The sequence below is a fragment of the Equus przewalskii genome, chromosome 13, assembly GCF_037783145.1.
Source record: "Equus przewalskii isolate Varuska chromosome 13, EquPr2, whole genome shotgun sequence".
In the NCBI taxonomy this organism is placed as follows: Eukaryota; Metazoa; Chordata; class Mammalia; order Perissodactyla; family Equidae; genus Equus; species Equus przewalskii.
In genome coordinates, this window is record NC_091843.1 from 36,125,934 (window position 1) to 36,149,378 (window position 23,445).

General features: G+C 55.0%; 2 long non-coding RNA genes across 2 annotated transcripts; one reads left to right on the forward strand and one right to left on the reverse strand.

Moving 5' to 3' along the window:
- Window positions 1–351: 351 nt before the first annotated feature.
- On the reverse strand, window positions 352–23,445 carry LOC139075300 (uncharacterized). The gene is made up of 4 exons (XR_011525542.1): window positions 23,323–23,445; window positions 8,468–8,503; window positions 6,424–6,598; window positions 352–4,161 (listed from the first exon to the last, which is right to left on the reverse strand). It is a non-coding gene; the product is annotated as an uncharacterized lncRNA (long non-coding RNA).
- On the forward strand, window positions 11,001–14,328 carry LOC139075301 (uncharacterized). The gene is made up of 2 exons (XR_011525543.1): window positions 11,001–11,338; window positions 11,440–14,328. It is a non-coding gene; the product is annotated as an uncharacterized lncRNA (long non-coding RNA).

Genomic DNA, 23,445 nt, shown 5'->3' on the forward strand with positions numbered 1-23,445 from the left:
CAAATGGGGAGCTCCAGATGCCCACAGGAGAATGCCCAGCGCTGTCCAGCCTGAGGCCTGGCTCGCGGACAGTGGCAGGACTGGCAGAGGAATGAATGGCTGGGCATGGCCAGGCCCATGGACTCAGTCCCATCTCAGGCCCAAGGACCACACTGTGGCAGTGGAAGGGAGGGGATGGAGTCCCCAGCCCAAATCATAGACCAGAACAGACACCAGTCACACCCTCCCCTGGTGATACAAAATGGAGTTCCTTAGAGGAGCCTGCTTTCTCACACCCAGGCCCTTGTTCTCTTTGCCTAGGACACTTTCCCATCCATCTGCTCGCCAAGTCCTACTCATCCAAGTGGGAGCTGTTTTTATTTTTTATTTAACATTTATAGAATAGTTACTGTGCAGCAGGCACTGTTCTAAGGGATATTTACATGTATTAACTCATTAAATCCTCACAACAACCCTTTGAAGTAGGTATTATTATTATCCCCTTTTTAAAGATGAAGAAAGTAAAGCACAGCAAGGTTAAGGAACTCTTCCAAGGTCACACAACTAGTAAGCGGTGCAGCCATAATTGGAACCCAGCATGTTACTTCCAGGCAGCCTTCCTTGGCCTCTCAGACCAGATTAGGGACCTCTGCTGTGAGCATCACCAACCTCAGACCTGTTTGAGATGTAATCAGCTGTCTACTCGTTTGGCTCCCTCCTCTTGACGGTGAGCCCCTTGAGGGCTCCCATGGGGATACATACCTAGCACAAACCTGGGCCACAGGGACTCTCAAGAAACAGTGTTGACTACATAACCTGGAGCACAAGAAGGATGGCCGGGCTCCCAACACCCAAGGTGGGGAGGAGGTAGGGGCTGCCTAGAAAGGCCCAAGGAGTTCTCTCCCCTCCCGAGGCCACACACGATCTTTCTCGTCACTCACTGCCAAGCCTCTGCTGTCCCTGGGTACACGGGGCTATGGAGAACTGGGAAAGGAGGAAGGGGCTACCAGGCTCCACAGGGACACCTGGAGGCCCAGCTGCCCTCAGGTCTCCATGTCCCTCCAGGCAAAGGTTTCTTGAAATCCTCAGGTACCGTGAACCAAAAAGAGAGCCCTTTTAGGGTCTGCTGCCCCATTCCTCTCTTCTTATATCCAATTTTCCAAACTACTGGATAGTTTCTCCAGCTCCTAACCAACGTTTTCAAACTGATGCTCAGACCCCAACCAGTAGCGTGGGACACCTGGGCACCCAGTAGACCAGCCAGACTGCAAGAACTTCACACTTCAGAGTCGCCCTGTGGGGCCAGCCCGGTGGGTTAGCGGTTAAGTTCACATGCACTGCTTCAGTGGCCCAGGGTTCGCTGGCTCGAATCCTGGGTGCAGACCTATGCACCACTTGTCAAGCCATGCTGTGGCAGGCATTCCACATATAAAATAGAGGAAGATGGGCACAGATGTTAGCTCAGGGCCTGTCTTCCTTAGCAAAAAAAAAAAAAAAGAGGAGGACTGGCAGTGGATGTCAGCTCAGGGCTAATCTTCCTAGGGAAAAAAAAAAAAGAGTTGCCCTACGGACAGAGCCTCTTCCTCCGAGAAGCTCCATTTCCATCAGCTGTGGCCAAAAATGGAGACATAACCAAGCCCCAGCCTCCCATTGGCTGCCTATACTCCTAAAGTAGGATCAATCCCACTCCCCAGAGAAATAGCCCCAAGATGGGGCCACTAGGACTTCAGTCTTGGTCTTCCTGGCTCTGAAATTAGGCTGAGAGGTTCTCTGAAGAATTGGCAGGAAAGGTTGCAGGTCTTTAGGGACGGAGGCCCCATTGGCCTTCAGGGGACAGCCCTTCCCTCACCTCAAAGTAGATTTCCCAGCCTGCCCTTGGGTCAGCCCATCTTTTTGCTAATGCTCATCAGATCTGGTCCCCCCTGTGAAGATGACTGAAAACAACGCTCCCTCTGTGAAAGGAGCTAGGGTCTTTCCCTATCCCCACCCCCAGCCACCAAAGGGCAGAGTTTCCAGAGAATTTGCTTCATAACCAAGGGAGGGTGGGAGTGGAGGGCAGTTGGACAGAGACAGCTCCCAAATTCCTCCTCAGGGAGGACTGCAGGCAGCAGTGTGTTTGGAGGGGAGCTGCAGGCCCTGCTTGAAGCTGTGTGTGCAACCGCTGTTTGTACTTAAATAATAGGTTACAGATCAATAAAAATAGCAAAGTTTTCCAAAAGCACTTTACATAAAATAAAGAAAATGCCAGTTGCCCCTAACAAAAAATTAATTATTGTGATTATGATGATGGTGGAGATTTTGTGGGCGCCAAGTCATTTCCCCCTTTCCCACCAGGCTGGGTGTGAGGGCAGCCTGGACTGAATGAGGCCACATCCCTTGGAAATGCAAATCTACCTCAACTTCAACTGAAAAAACATGCTCCGAGCCACAAAGCCCAGGCTGGGCCTATGAGGGAGAGAGATGTGATGAGTCCCTGGACCTGCCCTCTCCTGTTGAGCACTGACTGTGTGCCAGGCACTTCAGACGCCCTTTGCCATCTTTTATGACCACCCTACAAGAGAGCATTGAAGTACCGTATTTCCCCCCTTTTACAGATGAAGAAACTGAGGCAGGGAGAGGTTATGTAACAACAGTTGCCATTGATTCAGCACTAACTAGACCCTATGCTGAGTGTTTCTGATTCATTGTCTATTTGTTCCCCACCTTAGGCTCACTTTACCAAAGAAGAAACTGAGACTTACAAAGGTCGCTGTCTTCTCAAGATCCCAGAGCCCATACATGACAGAAACGAGACTTGAACTTAAACCCTGGTCTGTCCCACTCCAATCCCTGGGCACACAAAGTATTGTGATAAGGGCCGAGAGAATAGGGCAGAGAGAACTGCGGGGCATGAGAGATAAAGGGCAGCCCCTTGTTTGTGGGAGTAAGCACATGACTTCACGGAAGAGGAAGAAGCTGAACAAAACCATGAAGAATGGTTAGGGTTGCAACAAACAGAGATGGGAGGCAGGAGACTCGAGGCGGAGGGAACAGCACATGCAAAGGTTCGGAGGTGGGAACCCGTGCGGCATGTTTGGGAGCAGCAAAGGGGCTGTTTGCTCAGTCTGTGGAGCACAGGATAAGGGGAAGTTGGGTCAGGAGCAGGTAAGAGTGAGGATGTAGCTATGGGAGAAGCAGTAGTGATTAATGGCACCAGCTAAGTTTGAGTCCCGGCTTTGCCACTAATCAGCTGTAGGACCTCGGAAAAGTCTCTTCCCCTGTCCAAGGCTCAGTTTCCTTATCTGTAAACTGGAAATAACAATAGTTTCTGCCTAACAGCGTTGTTCTGAGGATTCAGACAGGCAGTATGCCCAGCCTAAGATAATCATTCAAGAACTGAGAACTGGCTGGCGTTCATGTTACTGGGCAATGGGGAGTGACAGAGGACTCCTGACAGAGAGGGACCCAAATAAAGCTGGGCCGGGAAAGGACTGACCCAGCTGCTCATACCTCACCACAAGGAACCCCAGGACTCAAGAAGAGTGAAAGCAGATCTTTGGGTCAGGGTCAGCTGCTCCACCCAAGGTTTCTTTGACATCTCCTGTTTTATCTTTAAAGGGTCTTGTGAATTCCCCTATAAGCAAGCCATGCTTGTTTCTAATAAAAATAATGTATTAAATTACTGAATGCTTCCTCTACTGAGAGAGACATTCCAGGAAGCAGAGCCATTTACCCAGCCTGCCCCGCAGCCGCCCACACAGCCAGGCCCCAGGGTGAGCCGCACAGGTGGGTGCAGTCCGGAGCCGGCTTCACAAGGGGAGCGATTGGGGGGAGCTCCCTGCCTTTACATCTGCTGATTCGATTCGTTTCCCTGAAGTGCACCTCCGACCCCAGCCCCAGCCCCAGCCCAACAGGGCTAGATTTTCAGAAAATCTGCCTCACAGCTGAAGGGTTATCTTCTCAAGTGTCAGCTTACCTGTCTCCTCTTCAGAGAGGCCTTCCCTGATCACATCACCCGATCTTAATGCTCACCTAGCATTCTTCCCCGTCTGATACTTTCCCATTTCTCTATTACCAGTCGGCCTGTCTTACCCAGCCAGACTGTATGCTCCATGAGTGCAGGACTGTGAGTGTTTCATGCAGCATCGCGTCTCCACCGCAGAACCATGCCTGGCACACAGCAGGTGGTCAGTAAATACTTACCTGTGGGGAAGGGAGGAAGGGAGGGAAGAAGCGGAGAAAGAGACAATAAAACAAAATCTGTGTTCTTGTCCCCAAATTAGGAGGCTCCTTTGGAGCCTCAGTCACCCTCTCTGTAGAATGGGCAGGGCCTCTAGGCCAGGGACCACGACGGCCACCCTGTAGGATCCCGTCCCCTCCCTGCAGTGCTGTCACAGGCCTGCCTCTGAAGCTGCCCTTCCCTTCCCCACACCCCATCTCAGAGAGACAGAAATTAATTTCCCTTTGGCATAAACTGATTTTGATGAGCCCAGTCCCTGGCGATTCATCACAGACCTCTCGGGGAGCACTGCAGGGAATGGCGGGTGGCGGCATGACTTATGGGCCTCGCAGCCCCAGACGCCCAGCTGCTTCGGATGGCTCCGGACACCTCCAGCCCCCCTAAATCAGCTGTGACAGAGCGACCTGGAGAGCTGCCCAACCCGTCCTCCAGCTCGACTGGTGCCCCTGGCAGGCGCCTCCCAGGTCAGGGGGCACGGGCTGCGCGGAAGTGGGTGACTTCATCCAGGCTGACTCACCCCCAGCCAGTCACTGGGGACAGACTGCAAGACAGAAGCGGCAGCAACCCTCTCCAGCTGGGAGCTTTGGGGAGGAGGAATCCCCACCCTCCCTCTGTATCCCCAGGGCTTCCCCAAACCAGACTGTGCTCCTACCCTACCTCATACCATCATCCCAGAACCCACACTGATGTCCTGCAAATAGTGCTGGCCCTTGGCTCAGTACCAGCCTGAAGCGGTCTGGGGGCCAGCCCCAATGCCCTTTTTACCAGCCAGGTAAAATGGCCCAACCTTGTAACCTCTGAGATTCAGTTTCTTCATCTGCAAAATGGGCGTGGTGACCCCTGCTCCACCTCCTGCTCAGAGGTATTGGGCGACTCTCACTGATGTGAGAGGGTCTTGCAAACAGGAAAGTTCCATGTGGAAGGGGGGTGGGAAGCTGGATCAGTAGGCACCCGTGCCGCAGGGCAGGGCGAGACTAGACCTCTTATCCTGGCCTGGGGTGCCCTGAGTCGAGGCCCTGCCCTCTCCCTCCCTCCTCCCACTCCCCCCTCTGCCACATTAGCATACTTAAGCTCTTCAGATAGGTTGTTCTCCTCCCTCCTTCAGGCCTCTGTGGTTGTAGGCTTCTCCCAGCCTAGAACTCTTCCCCGCCATCCTTTCTTCTTTGCGTGGTTAAGTCCTACTGAACTCTCAGTCATCAGCTTAAACATTACTTCCTCTGAGAAACTTTTCCTAGCCCCTCAGTTTGACACTAGGGGCCCCGTGTCTGCGTCCCCACAATCTAGCCACTCCCCTACATTATCACAGTCATCTCAGTCTGCCTCCCGGATATTGCCCTGGTTCTCCCCTGCATCCTTCGGGCCCAGGCCAGTGCCTGGCTCATGGTAGGTGCTCACTAATATTGGTTCATTTGAACTGAACTCCTGTGCCTACGCATATTGGGTAGCAGCAGCTGCCTGAAGCACTGTGTTAAGAAAGATTCTGAGGGGCCAGCCCTTTGGCCGAGAGGTTAAGTTTGCATGCTCCGCTTCAGTGGCCTGGGGTTTTGCCAGTTCATATCCTGGACACGGACATGGCACTGCTCGTCAGGCCACGCTGAGGCGGCATCCCACATGCCACACTAGAAGGACCCACAACTAAAATATACAACTACGTACTGGGGGTATTTGGGGAGAAAAAGAAGAAAAAAAGACGATTGGCAACAGCTGTTAGCTCAGGTGCCAATCTTTAAAAAAAGAAAGAAAGAAAGATTCTAGGGGGCCGCCCAGTGGCACAGTGGTTAAGTGTGCACGTTCCGCTTGGGCGGCCCGGGTTCGCCGGTTCAGATCCCGGGTGCAGACATGGCACTGCTTGGCAATCCATGCTGTGGTAGGCGTCCCACATATAAAGTAGAGGAAGATGGGCATGGATGTTAGCTCAGGGCCAGTCTTCCTCAGCAAAAAGAGGAGGATTGGCAGTAGTTAGCTCAGGGCTAATCTTCCTGAAGAAAAACAAAACAAAAGAAAGATTCTGAGGCTGCACAAACACACATAAGCATCACACCTGCCACAAAGCAAGGGTTCAACACATGTCAACTGTTAACATTGGAGTTGCTATTGGGAGTTAGTCCTTGGGAATCTGCACCCTCTCCTTACCTGTACCTACCTTCAGTCAGAGTTCTAGCAACCCGGGGTAGGGAAGGGAACCAGAGAGGGCTTACGTTCTGAAAAGACCTGAAGACACTTACCCGCCTCCAGCAGAAATAGCCACGTGGAATCAGAAGACCTTCCGACTTGCTTAGGAGACTGACTTCAACACTCCGAGTCTCAGCACCCTTTCCTGTCAAACAGGAATAACTCCCTGATGCCGACTCACAGGGTGAGGCCCAAATTCAAAAGTGTCGGGCCCGGCACTTGGTTCACCTTGACAAAAGAGACACATCATGACCATCATGGACACACCGCAGCCACTGCCACCAAGGCCAGGGTAGGGCTCAGAGGGTGGGGAGCCCAGAACCAGGGCCATTACCAACCATAGCAGAGTCACACCTCTAGGCCCTACCTTGAGGCCCCTATCTTCACCCAATCACAGGGCCTGCTGTGAAACCTAAGAGCAGAGCCAAACCTCCACTCCCTCCTCTCTGGCTCTGTGACCTTGGGCAATTCCACCTCTCTGAACCTCTTTCTTCACTTGCAAAATAGCAGTGATAATTGTAGCTGCCTCCCAGAGTTCTTAGAAGGATTAAATGAAATCATTGGGTAAAGAATGCACTTAGCATTCAGCTTGAGGCCCAGTAAGTGCTCAGTAAATATTACCCATTATCATCATCATCATCATCATCATCATCATGACCCTAAACGCTGTAGCTATGCATGGGATAAGATGCCCCTGTTAATCCTGGTCCTCCTGTGCAATAGTAACTCCCGGAATGTTCACAGCAAACTAGAATATCATCCCCACTTCCTGGATGGGCAAAATGAGGCTCAGAAAAGCTAGGATTTTTCAGACTGAAAATTCCCTGAAGGCAGAGGCCATGCCTCCCAAGTCTGGGCTCCCCTTAGGATTGAGGCTGTGCCTCCCGCATCAGACTGGGGGTTGTCTCCTTCGTTGGGCCAGGAGCCAGGTCTCTTTTTCAGCCTCTGCTCTCCAGCCAAGTTCAGAGGAGCAGGAGGGGGTGCGGTCCAGCCCCCTGCCTCCTTGCAGCACAAGAAGAGGTTCAGGCTGTAGACGAAGGTCAGCACGGGGCCTGCCTGGTCCTAGCTGCCCCAGCCGATGCAGGGATGCCTCGTGACTGCCCCCCCCCCCCCCCCCGCCCCCAACACTGGCTCCAGCTTCCCGCCTGACTGGGCTGAGCACTTCAAAGCCAGGAGCCTCTGAAATGAGGCCGCAGCATCCGAGATGGCAGCTGGTGGGGGGAGTCAGGCAGCCCCTTGGCCCCCTGTGTGTATCTCCAGGTACTCCTGTCGTGTCGACTTGTTGGGCAGCGTTGGACACCAGGTCCTGGGGGATGGCTTTGGGTGCCCAATTCATGGCCTAAGGAGAATTAAAGCTACTAGCATGCCAGCGAGCCAAGGCTGCAAAGGACGAACTCCTTCATGCAAGCAGGCACTAGAGGCCCATGTGCTGGTGAAAGATGGGGAGCCATGGAGAGTGACCACTAGGACTGACACACACACCCACACGCACGCACGCTCTGCACTACATAACAGGATGATACCGTGTGCTCTGGCATTCCAGACCCGGGGTCAAATCCTGCTTACCCTACTTCCTAGATGTGTGACCTTGGATAGCATTATAAGTTGAACTGTGTCTCCCGCCACTCCCCCCTGCCCCCGGCCAAAATTCATGTGCTGACATCCTTAACCCTCAGTATCTCAGAATGTGACCTTACTTGGATACACGGCCTTTACAGGGAGAATCAAGTTAAAATGAGGTCATTGGGGTGGGCCCTAATTCAATATAACTGGTGTTCTTGTAAGAAGGGGAAATTTGGACACAGACACACATAGAGGGACGATGACGTGAAGAGACCCAAGGAGAAGACGGTCATCTGCAAATGAAGGAGAGAGGCCTGGAACAGAGCCTTCCCTCACAGCCCTCAAAAGGAGGCTGTCAATACCTTGATTTTGGACTTCTCCTCTCCAAAACTGTGAGATAGTAAATTTCCATTGTTTAAGCTGCCCAGTCTGCAGTGCTTTGTTATGGCAGCCCTAGGAAACTGACACAGGTAGCCACCGTTTCTCGGAGCCTCAGTTCCCATAGGCCTAAGCAGAAAATATAATAGCACTTGCCTTGTAGGTTGCTATGAGGCTTAGATGAGATGGTACCTGTAAAGACAGCATTTAGCACAGGATTAGACACATGGCATGTACTCAGTAAATGCTATTTAAATGCTTTACTACTGTGGTTATTATTCACTCATACATTCCAGTATACACTTATACATTTACTCATCTATTCCAGATAATTCTGTACTGTACACCTTCTGGGCCCAGGCACCAGGCCCTGAGGTTGAACAAATCTCTAACCTCTGAGTACTTGGCAATGAACAAAAGTAGCCCTATCCTTGTGGGAAACAGACAATCCACATACACATAAATCAGCTGATGGGAGAGCAAATGCCTAGGGGTCTGCCCACGTGTGCACATGTGTGTATGAGTGTTAATATATGCATATGTGTGTACATAGGTGTTAACGTGTGCTTGGGTGCATCAGGAGATCTATGTGCCCATGCATGTTAGTGTCTGTGCATCTGGACACTCAAGTGCATACCTGTGTGTTCATGCATAGGTATACACATGTGTGGTGTTCTGGTGTGTATGCATGCATGTGCCTGTGTACATGAATGTACATGTAGGGGCATGAGAACATATGGGCGGGTGTGAGTCTGGATGAGAGAGTTGAGCAAGAGTAGATGTGTGGGCAAGTGTATATGAGAACAGTAGGGCCCAAAGCTGGTACCCTCTGCTGCCTACAGCCCAAGAAGGAGCTCTGAGAGGCCATCTCAGCCACCCGCCAGCCTCAGGTAAACACACATCCCTTCCCCAGGTCAGACTTCCTTTTTTACTTCTTTGGCGAGGAATATTGTCCCTGGGCTAACATCTGTGCCAATTTTTCTCTATTTTGTATGTAGGACACCACCACAGCATGGCTTGATGAGCAGTGTATAGGTCTATGCCCAGGATCCGAACTTGCGAACCCTGCTGCCAAAGTGGAGCACGTGCACTTAACCACTACACCACCAGGCTGGCCCCCCAGGTCAGATTTGAATGCTCTTGTGCTCAGGAATCCACCCTAGGACCCTCCTCAGTGTGTAACCCTGACTTTCAGGAAGTCCTTCCAGCATTCTGACCACAATTCCTGGGTGACACTTGAGAAACCAGCAGTCCCAAAGCCCCTGAATGAAACAGATATCAGCCCTACATTCCAGGAACATGTAGTACTACACCCTCATTCAGCTCCCCCCATCCTGCCTTTCCAAAGGAGGAAGGTGGGATCCCACATTCCCAAAGGTCTCTCCCATTTGGGTATCCTATTCCTATCCTATTTCTGCTTTCAGAATGCCCAACATCAACACTTCCTGTCCCACCACCATCCCTCTCCACATCTGCAAGCTCACAAGGTCAAGTGGTTTTCCCTGCACCAAGGTTGGAGAATTCCTGGGGGTGCTGAGATCCCTTGGCCAGAAGGAAGCTAGGGGAAAGTGGAAATCACCTCCCCTCAAGCCCTGCTGGGGGGACTTGAGGTCACAAAGCTGGGGATGTTCTGAGGCCTGGCTACCACTCCCTCCTCATCTAAGGGGCAATACTAACAGGGAGAAGATACGTGAATTCCAGAGGCGCTCCCCATCATGAGGGTGGAGAGGAGGAAGAAGTGAGTTCTGCCCCCAATCATCTCCCCCTGCCATTGCTGAGCCAGACAGGCACAAGGGTGTGAATAGGTCTCCGCCTCCCCCAAAAAAACCTTAGTGAGGTGGGAGCAACTCGCATAGCTGAGGGAGGGGGGACCTGGGGGCTGGAGAGGCAGGAAGGTGGAAACCCGCTCAGACAAAGGCTGACCCCAGCCAGGCTGACTGGCCAGCTAGCCCACCCCCACCCCCCTGCGGCAGGCAGCTTGGCAGGGCTGAGCGCCAGCTCCTCGATCCAAACCGAGTTCCCACCGAGCGTGCTTAATGCACCGGCGGTGACATTTCTGCCTTCAGAGGCAAAAACAGGAACCCGGCCATTTTGATGAAGGGCGCCCAAAGTGCAGACGGTAGATGGAGGACCAGGATCCGACTCCTGCACCCCCCACCCTAACCGCCCACTCTCCCCTCTGCCCAGTGCCCAAGCCAGAGGGTCACAAAACTGGGGTGGCCAAACAGGGAAGATGCTACAGAAACCCCCACCTTCTTGTATAGGTGGGGAAACTGAGGCCACAGCGCTGAAACTAGCTAGATCTGGAGAATGTTAAAGGAGGGACTGAGAAAAGCACCGGGGCGGATGGCCTGAAGAAAGTCCAGGTGGGAGCGCTTGTTTGAGGAGCCAGAGAGCTGAACCGAGCAGGCCGCAAGGACAGGTTTCAAAAGAGTTTGCACACCTGGCCCCCAACCGTGGCGCGCCCTCATGAGGGCGCTCGCGGTGCCTCTAATCCTCCAAGCAGCGAGAGGGTTAACCTTCCTCGCGGTACTTGCCGCAGTAAGTGGAAAGGAAAGAAGTGTCAACTCTGTTCTCACCACAGCGGGGCTGTCGGATGGCACCTCCCCCCGCCCCGCGCACCCCGCCCGGCCTGCTCCCCCGCCCTCCCCTCGGAGCGCGCGCGCATACACCTCCCACCGCTTTGCCCAAATTATTTTCGATCCCGGGAGACTCCGGATGCCAGACGCGCTCCGCGGCGGCGGCGGCGGCGGCCGCGCCTGATTCATTGCGCCAAAGCTGCAGATGCGACCTCCCGCCTGCGCCCTGTGCCCCGGCCTGCGTGCGCGCCTGGAGAGACTGGGGGTGTGGCAATTTGTAGGCGCTACCCCCCTACACAAGAGGCGGGCCCTGGCCCCCTGGGGCCAGGTCCCCAGTCCCCAGCTCCGCGGGCTGCGCTAATTAGCTTCCTCGGGGGGCGCCACGCGGCGTGAGGGGCGGCAATTTCCCGGCTGGGCTGCGGGGGAAGCTCTCCCACCGCCTGGGAAGGTGAAATGGGAAACTCGATTCAAAGAGAGCTTTCCTCCCCCCTCCCGCCAAGCGCCGTAGAAAACGGGTTTGAAATTCCTCCTTTTTTTTTTTATTTATAGTGCACCGTCTCCATGGAAACCGCGGAGGAGGTCACGGTAGCTGGGCCCCCGCGCGTCACCCCGCGCCTCGCCGGCTGCAGGCGCCCGGATTGCGGCCTCCCAGGCGCCGCGGCCCGCGTGGACTCCACTCCAGAGTTCCCCGCCCCCGCTCTACTCCGCCCGCGGCTTAGGCCATGTGACTCTGCCGGGTCCAAACCCAGAATGGCGCACCTGGGCACCAGTGCGCTAGGCTGTGCCTCTGTCCCCGGGCTCTGGCACGCGGGAATGCGCCAAGAAACACGTGCCCAGCTCCAAGTCGGGAACATGTGTGGCCAGACGCCGCCGAGGGGCTCAATGCACTTGCGAATGCCCTGGAAGATCGACCTATATTGGCGCACAACTCCAGAGCTCTTGCTAAAACGAGACCGCCCGTGGTTAACGCCGGCTCTGGAGTCAGCCGAATCCCGCCTAGGTAACTTAGCTATGTGACTTCAAGCAAGTCACGACCTCTCTGCGCCTCAGCTTGCACATCAGCAAAGCGGAATTAGTGTGAGGCCTCAGACAAAGTACGTCAAACGCCTATCACTGTGTTTGGCACGTGGTTCTGAAAAATGGTAGCTGTGGTTGGGGTTATTTTTTCCCAGCTGGGAAAGCCAAAGCCCAGAAGGCTTCGCTCAAGAGTGCAGTCAGCCTGAAGGCTGGGAGTTACACCTTGGGAGCTCCCCAGCACCTCAGCCTAGACGCAAAGGCGGGAGGTGAGGGCACGCGTGCCAGCGGCCTAGGGCCTGGGGCGCGGCGGACGGGGTTGGAGCCTCCCGAGCTAGCCACATCCGCACCCGGAACCCTGGAAAGGGGGCTCCCCGCGGTCTCTCCACCCCCGCCCTCACCCCCGCGCCAGCACCATTAGCAACAGGCCAGCCTGCCCTCCCTCCCAGGGCTGAGGCCGCACCTGCCCCACCGGATGGCCGCCCCGGGGCCAGGCCGTGCCCCCCACCGCGCACACTTCCTCCGCCCGCCCCCCCCCAGCGCCCCGTCGAGTGCGCAGGGGGAGGGGAGCGGGCCGCCCCCGCCCCGCCAGCTTCCCACAGCCTGAGCTGCCCGGAGCCGGGGAGGCAGGAAGTCTCAGAGCCGGGGCGTGGAGGCGGGGTAGGGGCAGGAAGTTGGGGGTGACTCTCCCAGAGACCCCAGACGGGGCCCCGGCGTGGGAGCGGGGTGGGCGGGCGCGTAGGGATTAAGGGTGCCCCCTCCTCTGTAGCTTTAGGCCATGTGACCCAGGCCGGAGCGCCCCGCTGGGTGAGGGCTAAGGCCGCTACCTCTGGCGACCCCCAGCAGCGCGCACAAGGAGGGAGGGGCCGCCTTTGTCTACTTTGCCGCAGAGGCAGCCCCCCACCACCCCTCCCCCCGCGCCCCGCCGGGCCCTGCACAGCCCGGGTTTTCCATCCGGCCCGGCTCGGCTCGGCAGCTGTCAGGGGACCGAGCTGACCTTCGCGAGCAGGGAGTTTCAATTAGCCGCAGATCAGATAAGCGGGCGGGCCCGTCTCTCCGGGCACCGCGGGGGCGCAGCCCCGCCCCCGCCACGCCGCGCCAAACGCGCTCCAGATGGGAACAAAGATGAGGACGCAGCTCCACCTGCCTCCCCGGGGAGGGGGGAAGAGGAGGCCCCGCCGGGAGGAGCTTCCCACCGGAGGAAAGGGTTGCGCGCCCTCCCCTGCCCGTCTAGGATCTCAGGCCCGGGCAGGGGTCTAGCCAAGACGATCTTTGCGGCTCTGCTTGCCTCCTGCACTGCAGAGAGGTGCCTGCCGCACTGACCTCATCCCCAGGCGGGCATCGTGCCCTCCCTCCTCCGGAAAGAACCTTTTACCATCTTTGATCTCATCCAGAGCTCTCCCTAAGAGGCTGAGAAGAGGCAGAGCCCAACAGAAAAAGGAAACTGAGGTAGAGAGGGCCTAGGACTTCCTGATCCAGGTCACACCAACTACAACATTCTTTCAGATGTTTATTGAGTGCCTACTAAGTGCCAGGCACTATTTAGACTATGGGGACACCAGAAAACAAAAATAGTATCCTTCCCAGCCTCACAGAACTTACATTCTAATTCAATGAGACAGACTTTAACCAAGTAAACAAATACATAGTTGAACAAGAGCATTTCTGAGCGTCTGAAGAGCCTTGAAGATATTAAAATAGGTCATGTGAGACTGATTTCAGGGAGGGGACCATGTTAGCTATGGTAGTCAGAGAGGACCTCACTGAGGCCTGAAAGGCCAGGAGGAGCCAGCCAAGCAAAGGAGAGCGGGTGGAGCAGGCCACTGTGGGCCTGACCTCAGGCCCAAAGGGGAAAGCAGACCAGGGGAGGAGGTCAGGGTTTATGCAGAGTGCATTGGGAGCCTTTGGTGGGTTCCAGGCTGGGAGTGACATGGTCTGACTTAAATTTTTAAAAGATCCCTCTGGCTACTGTGTAGATGGAAGGAAGGCAAAGCTGTAAGCAAGGAGACCAGGGAGGAGGGGGAGAGGATAGGGCCGGAGGGGGGAGAGGGGATGGAGGAGGGGTTATTGGATTAGTGATATATTTGGCACATGAAGTGATTGTGGGGATGAGGTAGAGCACAGGAAGCTTGGTGAGTGTGCAAGTCAAGATTTGAACCTAGGGCAGCCTTTGGGAGTGTGGAGGAGCTGCTTGGAGGTGAAGAGCAAAGCTATGGAGCAAGAATGCCAGGGTTCAAATCCCCCTAGTGATAATCACCAACTGAGTGACCTGGGGCAAGCATCTCTATCAGTTTCCTCAAGCGTTTAAAAAGGAGAAGAATGATAATGGAAATTGTCATTGTAAGGTTTGAATATGATATAACGTGAAAAGTGTGTATCACAGAGTCTAGTAACTAGTAGGTGCTCAATAAATGTTGACTATTATTATAGGTGTTGTTACTCCACTCCCCACCCCCGGACCACACACACACATACCTACCTCTCTACCAGAACCATCCCCTGGCTTCCCAACCCACGTCTGGCCTTGTTTTCATTTGCTGAGGGCAGAAGCCCCTCTTCCTCCTATTACCCCGACCCTACACACCTTGGTTTGGAGGGCAGTCAACAGGGTGGGGATCATTGGTAAGAGACCCACCCAGTCTTTGTTCACTAAACTGACTGCTGGAATCCCTCGTCATCCCAGGACCCCCACTAACCATCCTGGGGTAACCCTCTGAGCTCCTCAGTGGTCTCCATATGGGCTTGCCCTCCTGGACTGCCAGAGGAGTTGAGAGCCTTCAGTTATCATTCCTTGAATCAGTTGAGTGACCCTCCAGGCAGGGCTGTGTGGGGACAGAGAAAAGCAAACCCAGGCCCTGCCCCCAGGCAAATGCCTGGACAATTCAATTGCTGTTGGTTATGGCATTTTGTGCTCTGGGAGCTCAAAGCAGGACAGGAGAGGGGGGTGGGGGGGCTCCCTTGGGAAAGCAGTTACTACAATCACAACTCCCATTTTATGGAGCCTTTACCCAGACAGGTCCTGGTCCATACACAGCACTGAGTCCTTACAATGACCCAACGAGGTCAATACTATTACTGTTCTTAATTTATGAGTGAATAAACAGAAGCTTCCAGAGGTGAAGTGCTTTGCCCAAGACCACACAGCGATTAGATGGTGGAGCTGGGAATAAACCCAGGCAGGAACAGGAGAACTTAACCATTCTGCTATCTGGTCTCATATGCTGTTAAATGGAAAGATGTCTCTGAGAGGCCTTCAACCAAAGTCCTGTGGAGATGCGTCTTGCCCTTACTTCCCTCAACTTCCCTGTGTGCCTGAGTCTTCATCTGAATCCTCAGGAGCCCAGCCTGGCATCAGGTACACAGTAGGTACTCAAGTACTGCCTGAATGCTGCATCTTCTTGATAAAGCAGTGATGATGCCTGCCTTCACCTCCACACCTCCCCGTGGGTTCTGGGCCCCCTACAGCCCATTTCAGAGTCTGTCAGAGCTGTTGACTAGAAAAGAAAAGTTCTAGTTTGCATAATATTTGCATCTGCTTTGCATGTTGTTCACATAGTGTCAAAATGCACAGGGGCCTGGCCTGCCCTGGTATCCTATTCCCCCTCTTGATATCCTCCTCCCACTTTGCTGACCCAGAACAGGGGCTGGGGGTTTTGGAGAATACCCATTTAGGGTCCACCTAAGCTTGTCTACTTCCAATGTTGTGGGGGTGGAGAAAGGGAGATTCCTGCCTGCCTTTCCTGGGGATGGAGTGTGGTGGGGCAGGGCAGGGGAGCCAGCAGCAAACATACACACACACACACACACACACACACACACACACACACACACACACACACGGCAGTGCAGCAGGAAACATCTGGGGTCTGGGTGCCTGCCACCCCATAACAGAGGTTCAGGAGAAAGGAAAGGAGGAGGTGTTGCTGTTACTGCTGTGCCTGCTGCTGATGGCTGGGCAGCCCCAGAGTAGGATCCTCACACCCCAGCCTCTCCTCACACAGGGCCAGTCTGCCTCTCCTACAGCTGACCTCACACCTACACACCCTTCAGATATGGCTGCTTGGGCTGGAGGGAGGGGAGGGGAGAGACAGGAAGAAATAGAGATGCTAGTAACGGGATGGTAGCAAGGACTAGAAAGAAGGAAACTATGGTTCTGTGATGCTGGGGGAAGAGGGGCAGAGTGTGCACAGCCTGGCCTCAGCCTGGACCTTTAACCAGGTCAGGGCCTCCTAAGAGACCCTGACATGGGGACGTGAGAGGAGGGTGCTGCTGTGATTGGCTGAGGAGGTGTGACCCACATGAGTTACCAGAGGCCAATAGCCTGTCCCAGTTGGACCCAGACATCATTATAATGAGTGTCTTGGGGTCTGATTGGCCATGAGGTGTCAGCAGTTGAAGACTGTGATTTGCAGAGGCATCTTGCAGCCCACCCATGCCCTCGTCTGACTCCAGGTTGAGACTCCAGGTTTGGAGGCACCCAGACACTCAGTAGGAACAAGAGACCCAGGAACTCAGAATGGTGGGCTCACCTGGGGTTCTTGGATGGATGGGAGGCAGCAGGATACTCACTGAGTGCCTTTGTGCCAACCATGTGATGGACACTGAGAGTGACACAGGGTACTGACAGCCTGGCAGAGATCCTTAGACCTACTGACAACCATTGCACAGAGCCCTTCCTAGAGGAGGCAGCACAGGGGCTGGGCTTCAAAAGATGAGTAGAAAGAGTGACAAGACATGTGACTGAAGGCACAGTGGGCAGGGCCTGCTTCAGAGTGTCAGGGACAGAAAGAGGAGAGGAGAAAGGAAGGGGAGACAAGGGCTGGATTGTGCCAGGCCTTGAATGCTAGGCCCAGGAGCCAGCTCTCTGACAGGCAGGAGGGGGCCTGAAGGGTAGGTGCAGACTGGAGGAAGAGGCTTTGAGAGCCCCAGCCTGCCTCCCTCCCTCACATCTCACACCTTCCCCCTGCCCAGGGGCAGCGAAGGCATCAGGCCTTGCGAAGGTTCCCCATCCACCCACCTCCCTGCACGGCACATTGGGTGCTGCCTCTGCAATGGACTGAATGTTTACGTCCCCCAAATTCATATGTTGAAATCCTGACCTCCAGTGTGATGGTATTAGGAGGTGGGGTCTTTGGGAGGTGTTTAGGTCATGACGGTGAAGGCTTCATGAATGGGATTAGTGCCCTTATGAAAGGGACCCTACAGAGCCCTCTTGCCCTCCTTCCCCCATGTGAGGACACAGCAAGAAGTCCTTCTAGGAGCCAGCCTGGTGGCGCAGCAGTTAAGCGCACATGTTCTGCTTCGGCGGCCCGGGGTTTGCCGGTTCGGATCCCGGGTGTGGACATGACACCACTTGGCAAGCCATGCTGTGGTAGGCGTCCCACATATAAAGTAGAGGAAGATGGGCACAGATGTTAGCTCAGGGCCAGCCTTCCTCAGCAAACAGAGGAGGCTTGGCAGCAGATGTTAGCTCAAGGTTAATCTTCTTCTTCAAAAAAAAAGAAGGCCTTCTATGAACCAGGAAGTGGGTCTCCACTGGACACTGAATCTGCCAGCACCTTGATCTTGGACTTCCCAGTCTTCAGAACTGTGAGGAGAGAACTATTGTTTAAGCCACTCAGTGTATGGTATTTTTGTTATAGCAGCCCGAATGGACTAAGATGCCTCTGTAACCAGGAGAGGCTCCCTGGGGTGCCCTCAGCTGAGTTCCCAGAGGAACCTCCTCCCTTTGCATGCCCCCTATGCTCAGCTGAGCATCACAGTCATCCCTGCAGCCCTCACACTTTGCAGGTCTCACAGTCCTGGGGTAATTCCAGGTACCATAACTTAGAGTCACAGAGTCTCCATGAGCCTCAGCTTCCTCCCTCACATGGAGATAATACCAACTTTCTAAGATTCTTTTGAGAATTAAGTTGTATGAAGTACTTAACAGAATGCCTGAATTTCATTTATTTAATCATTCTCTATTTATTGAGTGTCTTCCATGTGCCAGGCACTGTTTTAGGCACTGGGGTTTCAACAGTAAATCACAGACAGGATCTCCTGTCTCAAGGGTTTCCATTCTAGGGAGGGAGAATGAATGTAAACCACAAATATGAAAATGAAGGAATTTCAGATTATGACAAATGCAGGGAAAGTTTAAATAGGATAATGTAACAGGGTGACATAACAGCATAACTGGAGGTGGGGAAGGGTGGTTTTGGATATGGTAGTCAGGGACCTTATCTCCGAGGTGTCATTTGAGCTGAGGCCTGAATAATGAGTTGTCATCAACCATGCTGAAAGGCAGAGGAAGGGTGTTCCAAGGAGCAGAAACAGCAAGTGCAAAGGCCCTGAGGCAGGAAGAGCTTGCTCTGTGGGGAGGCTGGTGTGGCTAGAGCAGAGGGAGCAGGGAGGGTAGAGGCATGGGTACTGGGGGTCCTCAAGGACCTTGGTAGGAGCCTGGCTTTAATTCCAAGGGCCATATAAAACCATTGGAGGTTTTCAGCAGGCGTGCTGGGAACTGATTTACACAGTAATTGCTCAATAAAGGCTTACTGTTGTCATTATGAATAATAATAATATGAAGCCCAGAGAGGAATAGCAATATGCCCAAGGTCACAGAGTCCCCATTCCACGGCCCCTTCCTCCTCTGATTGGCCTTCCCCCTCCCCTAAGGAGCCCTGTGGATCAGCCCCAAGCCTGGCGGGAAGGAGGTGAGGGCAGCCTCCCTTCCCTCATTCCCGCTCCTTCCCTCTGGCCATTTCCCGTGCTCCCGGCGCCTGCGCCCCAATTAGCCAGCGAGGCTGACGGCCTCGGCTTCGAATGACAGACACCTCCTGTCACCCCCTGACGGGCGAGGAGATTAACTCTGAGCGGCGCAGGCTCCAAGGGACGACAGGGAGGGGAGGAAGGGGGAGGGGATGATCAGGACTCCCCCCACCAAGGGCCCCCAGTGCCTTGGAAGGAAGTGGGGCTGGAGGGGGCCCCTGCCCTCAGAGAGGAGTGCTAGCAGGCTGGGGAGGACCACCCCCACCCTCCTGATTGGCCACTCCAGCTGGGGACCCTGCCCCAACTTCCCCCCTCAGCTGCTCTGAGGGCAGGGACTGAGCCTGCCTGTGGGTGCTACACAGATGAACCCTCAGTTCTAGGCACAGAGTGGGTACCCAGTAAACTTTCATGGACCGACTGTGCTAAGTACTTTTTTTCATGCAGATTTATTCAATTCTCATTTTAAAGAACAGGAAACTGAGGCTCAGAGGTGGAGGGACTGGTTCAAAGATCACACAGACGGGCTAGAATTTGAACGGAGGCTGCCTGATGCCAAAGCCAAGCTTCTAATCACTGTACTATATCACTCCTCTCTTTAGGAGGGGACTCAGCTCCATCTAGGAATTTACAATCCACTTTGGGGCAATGAGACACAAACCCTGGAAAAGGAAATAACACAGCAGTTCTGGGCATAGGTGCTGAGCGCCAGGCTGGGGGTCAGAAGTTCCAGGTAACACTCCCAGGAGAGTGGAGCCAGGAGAGCTGGGTACAGAATGGAAGTGAGCTTCCTAGAGAAGAGGTGAGCTGGACCTCTCAATGCAGGTATGCCTAGCGAGCAGAGGGCAAGAGGAAGGCATTCTAGGCAGAGGAGAACTGCATGGGCAAAGGCTGAGGGCAGAATGGGCAAGGCATGCACTACCCGCTTAGGACTTAGGATGCAAGTGACAGAAACCCAACACACACAGGCTTAAGCAAAATTGAAACCTATTTGTTCCTTTTGAGGCTCAAGCCAAAGAGTGTTTGGCTTCAAGTAAAAGGATCAGTTTCCCTTTATGGCTTCATTCATGAAGAGCTCTCCCCAAGTGGTGGCGGCCTCAAATTCCCACACTACCAGATCAGACAACCTCTCACCCCAATAATTCCAACCAAAGTTCTGGGATTCAACCCGACTGGCCAGGCCTAGGTCATGTGTCCATCCCTGAATAATCACTGTGGTCAGGGAGGAGGAGTCTGCTGATTGGCCAGGTCTTCCAGCAGCAGGGGTAGGTGGAATGGTTACTCACAGCCAGAGCCCTAAGGGTGGTGGGGAGGAAAGGTAATTGGCTGAGGGGTGGGTGTGGGGGGACGGGACGGAAGTCCTTTCAACACCAGGGCTCCCCAGTTCTAGGGCTGAATTCTGGGTCCTGCATGACCTCTCCATGGGCAGCCTGAGGACCCCTAGTCTCCCCAATTCCAAGAGTTCCCACCCGTGTAGATGGCATCGACCAGCCCAGCTCTGGCCAGGTGAGAAGGCCAGGACAGAAGGGGCCTTGAGGGTTCCCCCTGCCCAAGCTTGCTCTGGTGCCTCCCATGTCTTCATGGGCCTGCCTGATCTCTTCACCCATCCTTCACCCTTAGCCCGGCTCTAAGTTTCCCATTGTGTTTGTTTCATTATCAGGGTCTTTAATTGCCTTTTACAAAGTCACCAGCTCTGACTGCCAAGAAGGGCAATCTTGCAACAGGAAAGACTATGGCCAGGTGCCAGGAAGAACTTCTACAGGGACAGTATTCCACCTTGTAGCCAGGGATGGGCATGGCTGTCAGTGTTAGGAAGCAAGAGAACCGGCAATAGCGGGACCAGCCTCCAGGTTAGGGTGAGAGCTGCAGTAGCTGGTCGTAGAGCTAATGACTCTGGAGGTTTCACCAGGAGGAGGTGGCAGCCACTGTACTTTTGGCAGTCATGCTCAGGGTTTGGAACATAGACTTGGAAGTGATACTGATGATTTGAATTCTGGGTCACCTAAGTGACCTTGGGCTTGCCCTCTCCAGCCTTGGTTTTCTTCTCTGTAAAATGGGGGTAATGCAAGGCCTGACTTCAAGGGGTAGCAAAGTTCAAATGAGATATTACATCCAGGTGCTGGCACCACTCCTGGCACAGCAATTCTTTCATAAAGGGGCAGTTGTTACTACTAAAATTCTTCTAGCTCTTCTTCGAGACTGGACTTAGCCTGGAGCTCCTGGCGTCTCTTTCTGGACCTCAGTTTCTCCATTTGTACTTCCAGCCCTCTCAATCCTAGGATGGGTGACTTAGGTGATGTCACTGAGGGGAGGACCCCTCCCACATCAGTCAATCCATGGTGGGGGGGGGGGGCGCCAGGGGAGGCGGCACACAATGCCCAACCAATGTTTTCACCAGGCTGGGCAGGCAGCGCCAGGCAGGCGGGAGCTGGTCAGGTTTTTAATTGAACGCGATGCAAATGAAATGTAAATACCATGCAAATAAGCTCTTGCCAGGAGGCGCTGGGCTGGGAGCAGAGGGAGGCAGGGAGGAGACTGTGAGCAGGGGCCCTCCCCTATCGCCCTCTCTCTCCCATGGCTGCCCACGCCCACCCCCTGGTGCTGCCCACCAGCCTAGCCACTAAATTCCGGGAACAGTGGGCACTGCATCCCCCCGCAGTCCCCTTCCAGATCCACTTCCCTGACCCTGTGGCTCCTGGTGGTGGTGGTGATAGGGTGTGCAAGGAGGAGCCACTGATCCTGTGGACAAGGCTAAGCTGACACAGACACTCAGTCACGCAGAAAGACAAACAGAGACATAGAGGGGACACAGATACAGACATGCAGAAACCCACATTCTCCCTCAGGTCTCCTGCAACACTGAGACCTACACAGACAGCCAGTCACACATAAATATACACAATTGCACATTCAGTCACAAAATACACACAGCAGCCCAAATAGAACCAGTCACAGGGGCACACGCATGTATACACACACACACACAGTCTGTCCTGCCATGAGGACTGCAGACTGAAGTCCTATGCTGGCCCGAGGTCAGGGGTGGGGGGTGGAGGAACATGCACCCTGTGTGGTCAGAGCCTGGTGGTCTGAGTGAGGCCAGATGGGCGTAGAGGGTGAGGGGATCCTCCCGGGTGGCCTGGGCCCTTTGCCTACCCCCTCATCCCAAGATATCACCATACCCCAGGGCTCACAGCCACCAGAAAATCCCAGGTGTTGGTCCATCCCCCAAGTCCTGGGCTGCTGGGCCCCATCTTGGGATTTGGAGTCCCCTTGTAGTTCCGTAGCTGCTGCCCACCCCCATCCCCCACACCCAACTTGAGGCAGCCAGCCATTTGGGGGAGATTGGCCCAGGTGACAGGGCCTGATCTGCTAGGTCAGGAATCCATGCCCCACCCTGCTGAGGAGTAGAGGATGAAGCACAGGGGAGTGGGAAAGGGCTGAGCCGTCTGGACAAACCTCCATTCCACCCAGGATCCACATCTGGGGGTGGTTGCAGCCCCCCCCCCCCCCCCCCCCGAGGTGACTCACGCCCCACATTTAACTCTCATTAGCGCCTCTGAGCCCAGCTGGGAGGGACAACCGCCAACTTCCCCCAGCAGACAGAGAGCTCTGGGTGGGCCGCCCTCACAGACTCAGTTTCCCCCCAGGGGCCTGGCCCAGCGACAGGGGCTGCGTGGGAGAGCAGTGGCCCATGGTCCCCTTCGCCTGAGCTAGGGCTGTCCTCCGCCCCACGGAATGAGGGACTGGGTGTGGCTTCTTCCAGGAACCCCCGCCCCAGTCCCCCACCGGATGCATCGCAGCCTCGGTCCCCCACTCCAACCAGGGCTCAGGGGTCAGGAAGGAGGGGAGGGGGGCGGACGGCCTTGGATCTGAGGCTGCCCGAAACTGCGGATGATCCCGCCGCCAATCGGGCAGCGCCCTTCAACAACTCCCTCTCCGCCAGGGCCTTACACAGGGCGGGGTGTATGAATGGGGGCCAGAGAAGCAGGGACGTGGCCAAGGACCCATGGCCGTTCCGGGCCTCCTTCTTTCCCCCCTTCACAGGCCCGACCTTGCTCTTATTTTGACTAAATCTGCCCTGTTAGTCGCTCACGGTGCGCAGGGTGCCGGGGGCGCAGGCCCCAGGGAGGCCATGCCGGAGACCCCCACCCCCCAGGAGGGGCCAGTTCCGCCTGCCTCCGCCACACTCCCTCCCCCCCTTCCCCTCTCTGTGGGAAGGAGGCAGCTGGGGCGGGGGTGGCCGCGGGAGCGTCTTGCCCGTGTGATCGTGCCGAGCCGGGAATTCGGGGCCATGTGGGAAAGACATTAGTGCCGGCCGCCCTGCCAGCCAGGAATGCGCCCCCCGCTCCGCAGCCGCCGCCTGCTTGGCCCAGAAACGGTGACTCACCCGCTCCGTGTTCCCACCCCCTCGTCGTGCACCCTCCGCAGCCCACCACAGGCCTGGCCGCGGGCTTCCAGCCTCCCTGCCTTTGCTCCGTCTGGTCCTGCTCCCTGCTTTGCCCATCCTCCAGTCTCTACCAATCTCTTACAATACTGAACCAGACTGCACCTCCGGGGGAGTCCTCAGACCCCCCTCCTCAGGGCTGTCTATTCCCCGGACTCTTGCTATGGTTAGAACATTCCTTTGGGACTTAGGTCCTCTGGCTGTCTCCCTCCAGAATGACTCACCTCTGGGCCCCCACACCCAGCACAGGGCCTGGAGCACAGGGCAGGTGGAGAAAAAAGAAGGGAGTCCATGTAACCTGTTAAGCCTGGGAAGCAGACCATGTGCCGGGGAGTACTGATCCTCCG